The sequence below is a fragment of the Bemisia tabaci genome, chromosome 10 (genome assembly GCF_918797505.1).
Source record: "Bemisia tabaci chromosome 10, PGI_BMITA_v3".
Classification (NCBI taxonomy): Eukaryota; Metazoa; Arthropoda; class Insecta; order Hemiptera; family Aleyrodidae; genus Bemisia; species Bemisia tabaci.
Window position 1 is genome coordinate 24,154,793 of NC_092802.1, and position 8,485 is coordinate 24,163,277.

General features: G+C 38.6%; 1 long non-coding RNA gene across 1 annotated transcript; it reads left to right on the forward strand.

Annotated features, from left to right (window-relative positions):
- The first annotated feature begins 5,938 nt into the window (after positions 1 to 5,938).
- LOC140225573 (uncharacterized) lies at positions 5,939 to 7,307 on the forward strand. Its single transcript, XR_011900612.1, has 2 exons — positions 5,939 to 6,180; positions 6,643 to 7,307. It is a non-coding gene; the product is annotated as an uncharacterized lncRNA (long non-coding RNA).
- Positions 7,308 to 8,485: the final 1,178 nt, after the last annotated feature.

The following is an 8,485-nucleotide window of genomic DNA, read 5'->3' on the forward strand; positions in this document are numbered from 1 at the left end:
AATTACGTAAGACACTTTTTCTGATTTTTAGACCCCCCTCCCCCTGTAAGGCACTCGTGAGGCTAGCCTGGACCCCCACCGCCCTAAATAATTACGTAAGGCTGGCCAGACCTCCCGTCTTTCTATTGTTTAAATGTATCATTTAATGAAAAAATGGTGTTGAAATGGGCAGGGCCGGATTTACCTACTTGCCGCCCATGGGCCGCCTTTTTTGCTGCCCCCCTCTCATTCGTTTTGAAACATCAATTTTTTTTTTATTTTTTTTCATTTGGTCTCGTCATTTTTTAGGGAGAGTTTTTTGGATTGGGCCGGGGTGGCTACCGCCACCTAGAATAAAAACCATAAAATGAACGTGCCGAAGGGTGGGAGGGGTGCATAAGACGCGTTTACCTACTCGTGTTGAATACATTTTTTGCGAAAGCCCTGTCAACACTACCAGTAAAATTTCACGGAACTTTGCTTCTCCATTTATAAGAAATGAACCAAAAAATTATGAAAGAACAAACATAAATGCGGTTTAATAATTTTAACTTCCGCCGCTGCGCCGCACTGATTGCACTGTGTTTGGCGCAATGTGTGAAGTATTCCTGCAGTCTTGTAGGCGCTATGGGTTTCACGCCCACCGCTCCTGACCGCACTGTGTTTGGCGCAATGAGTGAAGTATTCATGCAGTCTTGAAGGCGCTAATATGTGTTACATGTTGACCGTCACGCTGAGGGCTTGTCCTTTTCATCTCAAGTCCTCGTCATCATTCTTCTCTGCGCTAAGCTCCAGGCCAAATTGCGTGTTTAGTTCCTCTCTTAACTCGACTAATTGAAGATGCTGTCTCTTGTATCACCGAAAAACTACAAAATTAGAAATTACTATACTCTCAGGAAAGAGAAATTTGTCCCCTTTTCTCATTGATAACTTTTTTTTCTGAATCCGATTTTTTTAATACCTACATTCCAAAAAATTGCAAAATTTTCGGCCATGGGCCACCCCCTTAATCCGGCCCTGGAAATGGATCTCTCAGTTTTTTGCTCAAGCAAAAAGTTTCTTTTCACAAGACTAATGATGAAAGTATCTTTAAACCTTGAATATAGATTAACTGCATTGAAATGTTGTAGAGATTGCCTATCCCTTAGTTTTTATCTGCACGTGCAATGTCCAGCCCGAAGCTACAAAATAATTTCGAGAGTAGATTGATCCGCTCCCAGTATACTTATCAATTCTTACTTCTCAAATTAAAGGGTAATGGGTGAGCGTGTTTATTGATAGTTTGAAAATATTCAATATAGTCCTCGAGCTTCCTTCACGGATTATGTATACTACCTATTGAAATGCATTTATAATACAATTGACCCAGATTGACGTGGAAAACAAGACGCAAATCTAAGCTATTTGCGCTCTTTCGCTTCGAGGTAAATATTTTCGATTTACCGTAAGTAAATGGTTCCATCGTTTGTTTTTCTCATTTTAAGTCTTATTTTTAGTGCATGAGAAATAATATGCACTGTGTCACTATCATCTTAGCATTAAAAACTGTTAAAAACTTCTTTTAAAACGACGAAATTATAGTCGATCCGATTTCCAACTTTTTCACCAGTTTTTGCTTTTAAAACAGAATAAGTTAACGGGTTTGTATACCATAAGCAGATATTTAAATGTTTTTTGAAGGATGATATTCAAATCTAAAAGTGCAGTGCATATTGTACTGTTGTTGGATTTTTTTCTTACAGTTTGAATTAGTTAATGGCAATTCCGGCCACCCACGAGACAATTCCGTAAGGGCTTTTCTCTTCTACACTAATAGTAAAGATGCAGTGCAATCTCTTTTTCCTCCAATGTGTATTTCAGGTAAAGATGACATAAATGTACAAGAGAATGTTTTGACCATTAATTCATCTTACACTGAGAAAGGAGCTACAAATGATTTAATGAGAACAGTAGTATTTGGACGACAAGAATATTCAGTAGAGGAGACCATTTGGGGAAAGCCACTAAGAGTCAATAACAAACCCGAGTCATACAAGATCCCCATTCTTCATTATACTTAAACAGTTCCTCTTGAAAATGAGCCTAAGTTTTAGACAGCTCTCATCAATGTTCCTACTGATTATTTCAATGTTATATATGGTTGAATCACTGCAAATTTCTGCTAGTGAGGAAATAGAAGACCTCACCTCGATTGCAGTTACACTATGCAAAAAGACTGCCGCTCTGTCAAAAAAGGATCTCTTTTACGTGCTTAGTATCAACCCCAACTTTCCGGTTCCCAATTTCATTCGCAGTTTGTTTCAAAATATGATCTGGGCATTTTTTGTCACCCACCACAGGTTGTTGGAACATCTAATCGTCGGTAGCCGACCGAAGAATTTAATTGTTTTCGTTAACGATCTCGACGAAATTCCGAGTTTGATTTTGGACTCCTCGTCAAACGCGGGGAAAAAATTTGACCCGGCAATTCCAAAATCGCCGAGATTGAAACGTTATTGTATCCGGAATGAGTTGTACGAATCTGCAGATAATAACAAGACGTGCGATTTTGAGTTGGACATCAGTCAAGCCTACCTCACTGGTGCTTCTCTTTTATCCGACCCACTTTGCAAGCATACCATAGGTCTTTATGCGAACAGCGTTTGGAACTCCGACAACTACATCATATTCATGTTGCCCAATCGTATCAATGGAAAAGACGCCTACTCTATCAATTCGAGCTCCGGCAATCGCCGATTAAAGTTTCTGTTCGGATTCTTCTGGCGCTTTTTTAGGGGATTCCGCACTATCATTTGTTTGGGACGCTTTTGCTACGCGTACGACCCCTTTAGGAAGAGCATTCAAGAAATCGACGCAACTGGTGATGCTTATTTTACTTTCGTTCCAAATTTGCGAGGAATTGTTCTCAGTATCGGATTCGTCCAGAAAGAAGAAGTGCTGGTTCAAAGTAGGGACTTATCTACCAGTTCGCCAAGCGTCCTTTTCGAAGTCGTAGGTGACTTGCAACAAGAATATCGGAGTGAACTCATAGTGTACCCGCGCTGGAGAGACATTTTTATCGACCACTTTGAAGACGCTCACAGAACGGATTTTGATATGCTCGTCTTCGACGGGAGCCTCGCTCCAAGAGAAGACTTCTCCACGTTTGAATCTTCGGCTGCCGTAGGGTCCTGTTCGTACTGTTTTGCCGCCCCACACAGCGGTCTCGTGCCGCAGTCCTTCTTGCCCTTCAAATGCTTCTCATTTCAAACCTGGGTAGTCATCGTGACAGCAGTTTTACTACTTTTTGGAGCTTTCTACGCATTTTATCGTTCACAATGCGCACTATTCCATCGACTTTACTCGGACCAAGAGCAGCGCGTTTTCAGGCATACATCGGTGGCCCTTTATCTTTACCAATACTTAATAGTTGGGAGTTCATCAAGGCTTCTCCTAGGAAGGCTGATGACTGGAAAGATTTTATTCTTGTTAGTTTCTTTCTTCATCCTGATCATTGTCACGTTGTTTCAAAGCAAAATGACGACTCTGCTAGCCAAACAACTTCGGTATCCCGAGTTGGATACTTTGGAAGATTTGGCAAACTCGGCCTTGTTAATACAGACACCAGACTTGGAAGCATCTGAAAGTTTTCTCCAGGATCACCCTCTTTACGAGTTCCTCAGGGATAAACTATCAGAGAGATATTACTATGATAAGGATATGCTAGAGAGGTTTTATTCGGATATGCTTGATTTCAACAACACTTTTTTCACCTTGAGCCTCGATGAAACTAATCCATTCGCCAGAAAAATTAAGGAACTTCGATCTAGTTTAAGCTCAGTGTTGGAGTCGGACGTCTTCGAACTGACGGTTGTAAATTTAAACAAGTTCGGTGGTAATATCCACGCGGGAGAGGTATCACTTCACCCTGGAATAGTGAGGGAGTTACACCTGCTCAGAGAATGCATCCTTACTTACCCGCTTACCCTTCAGATCAAGAGAAATTCTTACCTTTCCGAAATTGTCATCAGGAGGATTGCCGCGTACATTGAGATGGGTCTTCATTTGAAAATCGTTTCTCATACCATGTACACTCATGAAGATTGGTTTAATACTACCTTTAAACAGGACGATGATGAGGCTGATTCTCCAACTAAGTTTACAATGCAAAACCTGCAGCCAGCATTTGTCAGTCTTGTGATCGGCTGGTTTTCAAGCAGCATTGTGTTTGCTGTGGAGCTGGTGATCGACGTTTTGAAAGGAAATACTGCGTCCAAGTTTATCAGGTGTGTTGAAAAATGCATTCGTCCATCAAGTCTTTGGACTTAGTTATATGTACACATCCTGATCAGAGACAATATATTTTACCTGTTTGTTGAATAAACTAATATAATATAATGTTGAATAAAATAATATAAATTATACGTGCATATGAGGTAGTCAATTATCATACACGGACGTATTTCCACCAAACGGAGCCAGAGACAGGTGTAACTTAAGGGGCGTGCTTTTTAATTGAGATCTTTAAGAATGAATGGTAATTATAAAGCGCCAGTGACGTCAGCGGCAACGAAGTCGTCTTCGTTTTCGCTCTTGCTCGGCTTTAACTCATGAGCCCTGTTAACAACGCACTTATGCCATTCCCACGGCTCATGAGTGCAGCGTTCAGTTGGCAAATTGGACTGCATTTTGTCATGGGAACGGAGTTCCCCATGATATTACAATCGTTCCGTTGCTATCGCTGTGGGATTCCCTATGCCTCTGCGACCTTGAGCGTTTCGCACAGTCTCCGATTTTTGGTTGATTTTCCGATGTATCAAAAACCGTTGTATTTTTTAGCCAATCATGTCTCTACGTCAAGTTGTGTTGATGTCTAAAATTCGCTTTCAGCGAGTTTTTTTCCACCTTGAGATGTCGTGTCTGACTGGTAAATCTGCGCAGAACCACGAAGTTTCGATTTTGGGCAAATTCCTTTTTTTTGGGAGGTTCTGATTGGTTATTTTTCGCCATCAGTTTTCTGTTCGTTGGTGCAAAAGATCGCCTACCTCGGTACTCTTGAGAAGCCGCCATTATCCCACCTCAAATTTGAAAAATAGAAGAAAAGAAATAATAACCATCGTACAAGGTGGAAAATTGTTCTGGAGGACTCGTTACGGACAAAGAAGTCAAAATCAGAGCTCGATTGATTGATTTAATTCATGGATAAACATATATCGCCTCAGCTTACTGCCGCGATGACAAATGCATGTTGAGATGAACCCTGGGAGACATGAAAACAGTGCGAACCATGGCTCCTACAGCAATGCGCTTAGGTCATTTCTCTCAGCAACAAAGCGTCGAGGTCTCTTGTGATAAGTCCCGCCCATTACCCGAGTCTTTTGTATGCTATTTTTGCTCCTTCATTCGCCGATCCGCTATAGCCTAGTTGACTGAACCGCCTCATATTTTTGAATAGGTGCGGGCAATGGGCGATCGGGAGTTCGATACCCGACGATGGGTGTTTTTTTTTTAATGGTTGTATTGAATGTTTTAGACTAATCATCAAAAAATAATTAATACTAGATGATAAATGTACGAACATTTTCTCGTGAATTAATATGTTAAACAAAAATACTGGAATATACCTCCTTCATACAATCAGCCACATGTTCCCCCAAATTAATGACGTTATTTTCTTTTTTCAATAAAGTTAATTTGCATTCAACGTTCGTAAGTTAAGCAAAAAGTACCTATTGATACAAATAGAAAGACATGAAAATAGTATGTCTAACATTTCAGTTGTTTTTTTTTTTTTTTCATTATTTATTTTTTGTTTTTTTGTTTTTTCAATAAAACAAATTGACTGGGACTAGAATCATTGTATCTCTGAAGACAAAAGCTAAGTTTTTTGATACAGAAATACTAATATATTCATCCTTTAGGTATATAATCAGGGAGATGTTGACCCTAATATTGATGGTCAGCGGGGGCTATTTGAGAATTGAGGGGTTATTTGAGAAATCGCGAAAAAAAAAATTGTTGGCAACACTGCTGCAGTCAGACGGCGGAAATAATGAACTGACGCAAGGAGCGCCATCTAGGAGCTGTAGGGTACCTAATTCCGTCGTTAGAAGGTGACAGTCTAATGTTTTTAGGATATCCTGTGCAGTGAGTTTGTAAACAACGATTTTGCCGCTCTTTTGTCCAACTCTTGCTTCCACGAGAAAGACATGCATCACTGAGGTAAGACTTATTTAACTAATCATTTACTTATATAATAAGGAACAACTGCCCAAAATTTCATGCACTGAAACCAATTTCCTGGAATTTTATGAAGCATTTACTAACTCGGGGTAATTTGGGAAGGAGCACTGAATTTAATGACAAAGTTTGATATCATTGTTGACATGTTATATGGACTTGGAAATCCACGTCTACAATCAATTTTATGTGTCTGAGAAATATAATTTAAGCTCAAAACAACCTTCTTTCAAAATTCGGAGCTCCACAGCCACACATGGGCAGTCAGCATGTACCAATATCAGCAAGTCGGTAGGTTCCGCTCGGTGAGAATCAGACTCTCTTTAGGATAATATCAGCTTCTTATCAGAGTACCTGATGAATTTGTAATTTGTGATTCAATTACTGACTTTTCTTGAAGGCTTTTGCTGTGTTTACAACCTATTTTTATCTTATTATTTCTAGGCGAAACGATGCCGAGAAAATACAAGCGGACATACACAAATTTTCGAAATGGTAAGAGCCATAAACCATATGGTTCCTACTCCAAGGAAAATCTGAATATTGCTGTTGAGTTGGTAAGAAAAGGCCTCATGTCTATTCCAGGAGCTGCCCATAAGTATAGAATCCCTCAGAGCACAATCGGCAGACTAGCAAGGAAGCCCAAGATTTATGAGAATGCCGGTCGCCCTTGCATATTTACTGAAGACGAGGAAAAAATTTTCCTCAATCACCTAGATGATAAGTAGTTGGGCTATGCTCTTCAAAAAAGTCTGAGTTACCTACTTAAAGATCTCAACAAAAAGTGTTGTGTTGTTGCCTTATTTGCTAAGTCATTATTTAAACAGAAATTTCTCTGCATTGATATTTCTTGCTCTCATAGGTACGACCGTTTTTCTTATGTTCCTCTTTTGATATAAATTTATTTTTAGTTCCTCGGTACCTACTATTAGAACTTAGGTATTGGTCTAAAGACCAAATTTCCATTAATTTTACTTAAGCAATGACTCAGTTCATAGTTTCTAAAAGCTCAAAGTCCACAATAATGTTCAAATTACCTAGGTTTAAGACTCATTCTATTCCAAAATTGTTATTTTTTCACTTTAATACATTCTTTTTGAGTTGTAAAACTCTTGTAGTAGCTTAATTTCTTTTTTAAAAATAATTTTTGCTTCCCAATTAACCTCAGGCAGGAGCATATTCAGTTTTGTATTGAAAATATACTCACTTCCCAAATAAGGCCCACCCTGGGGTTATTTGGGAAGGGGGTTAAAAAAAAAGTTGTGCTCTGAGCACTTCAGACCTAGATGCTTCCAAAACGTGCGATCAAATTTGATTCCCTCTCCTTTTTCACATAGAAAATCCAATTTGAAACGAAAAAATTTCCCAAATAGCCCCCGTTGTGTATATTTTCTCTGTTCGCCCAACTTAATGATGGTATTTTCTTTTTTCAATAAAATTAATTTACATTCCACGTTCTTAAAGCAATATTTTCTCCAAAATTCAGCAAAAAATAACAATTTATACCTACGCAAAAAGTAAATAAATAAATAAATAAATAAATAAATAAATAAATAAATAAAGCAATGACATGAAAGTAGTATAGGTAGTACACATCTAACATTTCAGTTACATCTATTTGAATGAAAAAAATGGCAACTTAGGAAGCACATAGGTCACTTATGATGCGTATTCGGGCATATGCGTAGAGTAAAAATATCATACTTTACGCCGAAAAAACGAAACTGAAAGTTAAATGCGTTAACTTCCGAAAACCATACATAATCCAACGAAAAAAAATAATTGGTAAATAACAGCTTTCTTGTATGCAAAGAAAAAAAATTTAAAATGTTAAAAAAGAGATGTTGGCACAAAATTACATAGCCCCTTCAATTCTGAAGATACTACAAACGAACTGTACCTTAACATTTTCGTATCCCAGAAGCAAAAGTTCCCATGACGAATATTGCTATCGCTAGCGATTGCAAAAACCAACTTGTTGCAATTTGGAACTATAAGTTCTGGCTCATCTGAAAAAAACACTTATGTGCATAGGGAAACTAACAGCACATACGTTGTTTTTAAACCGAGCAGGAATTTATAGTTCCTAATTGCAAAATGCAGTCCAATTGTTCCATATTTGCCGGAATGTAAAATCACGCTTTTTCATTTCTCCAAAGGAAATCACGCCCACATTACCATTGTTTCTTTTCGTGAATAGTTTCGCTTGGCAGAAATACGTCCACATGCAACTCATATTTTTTTAGTGAGCTGTTGATAATGGAGCGTTTGATAATGGTTATTTGAG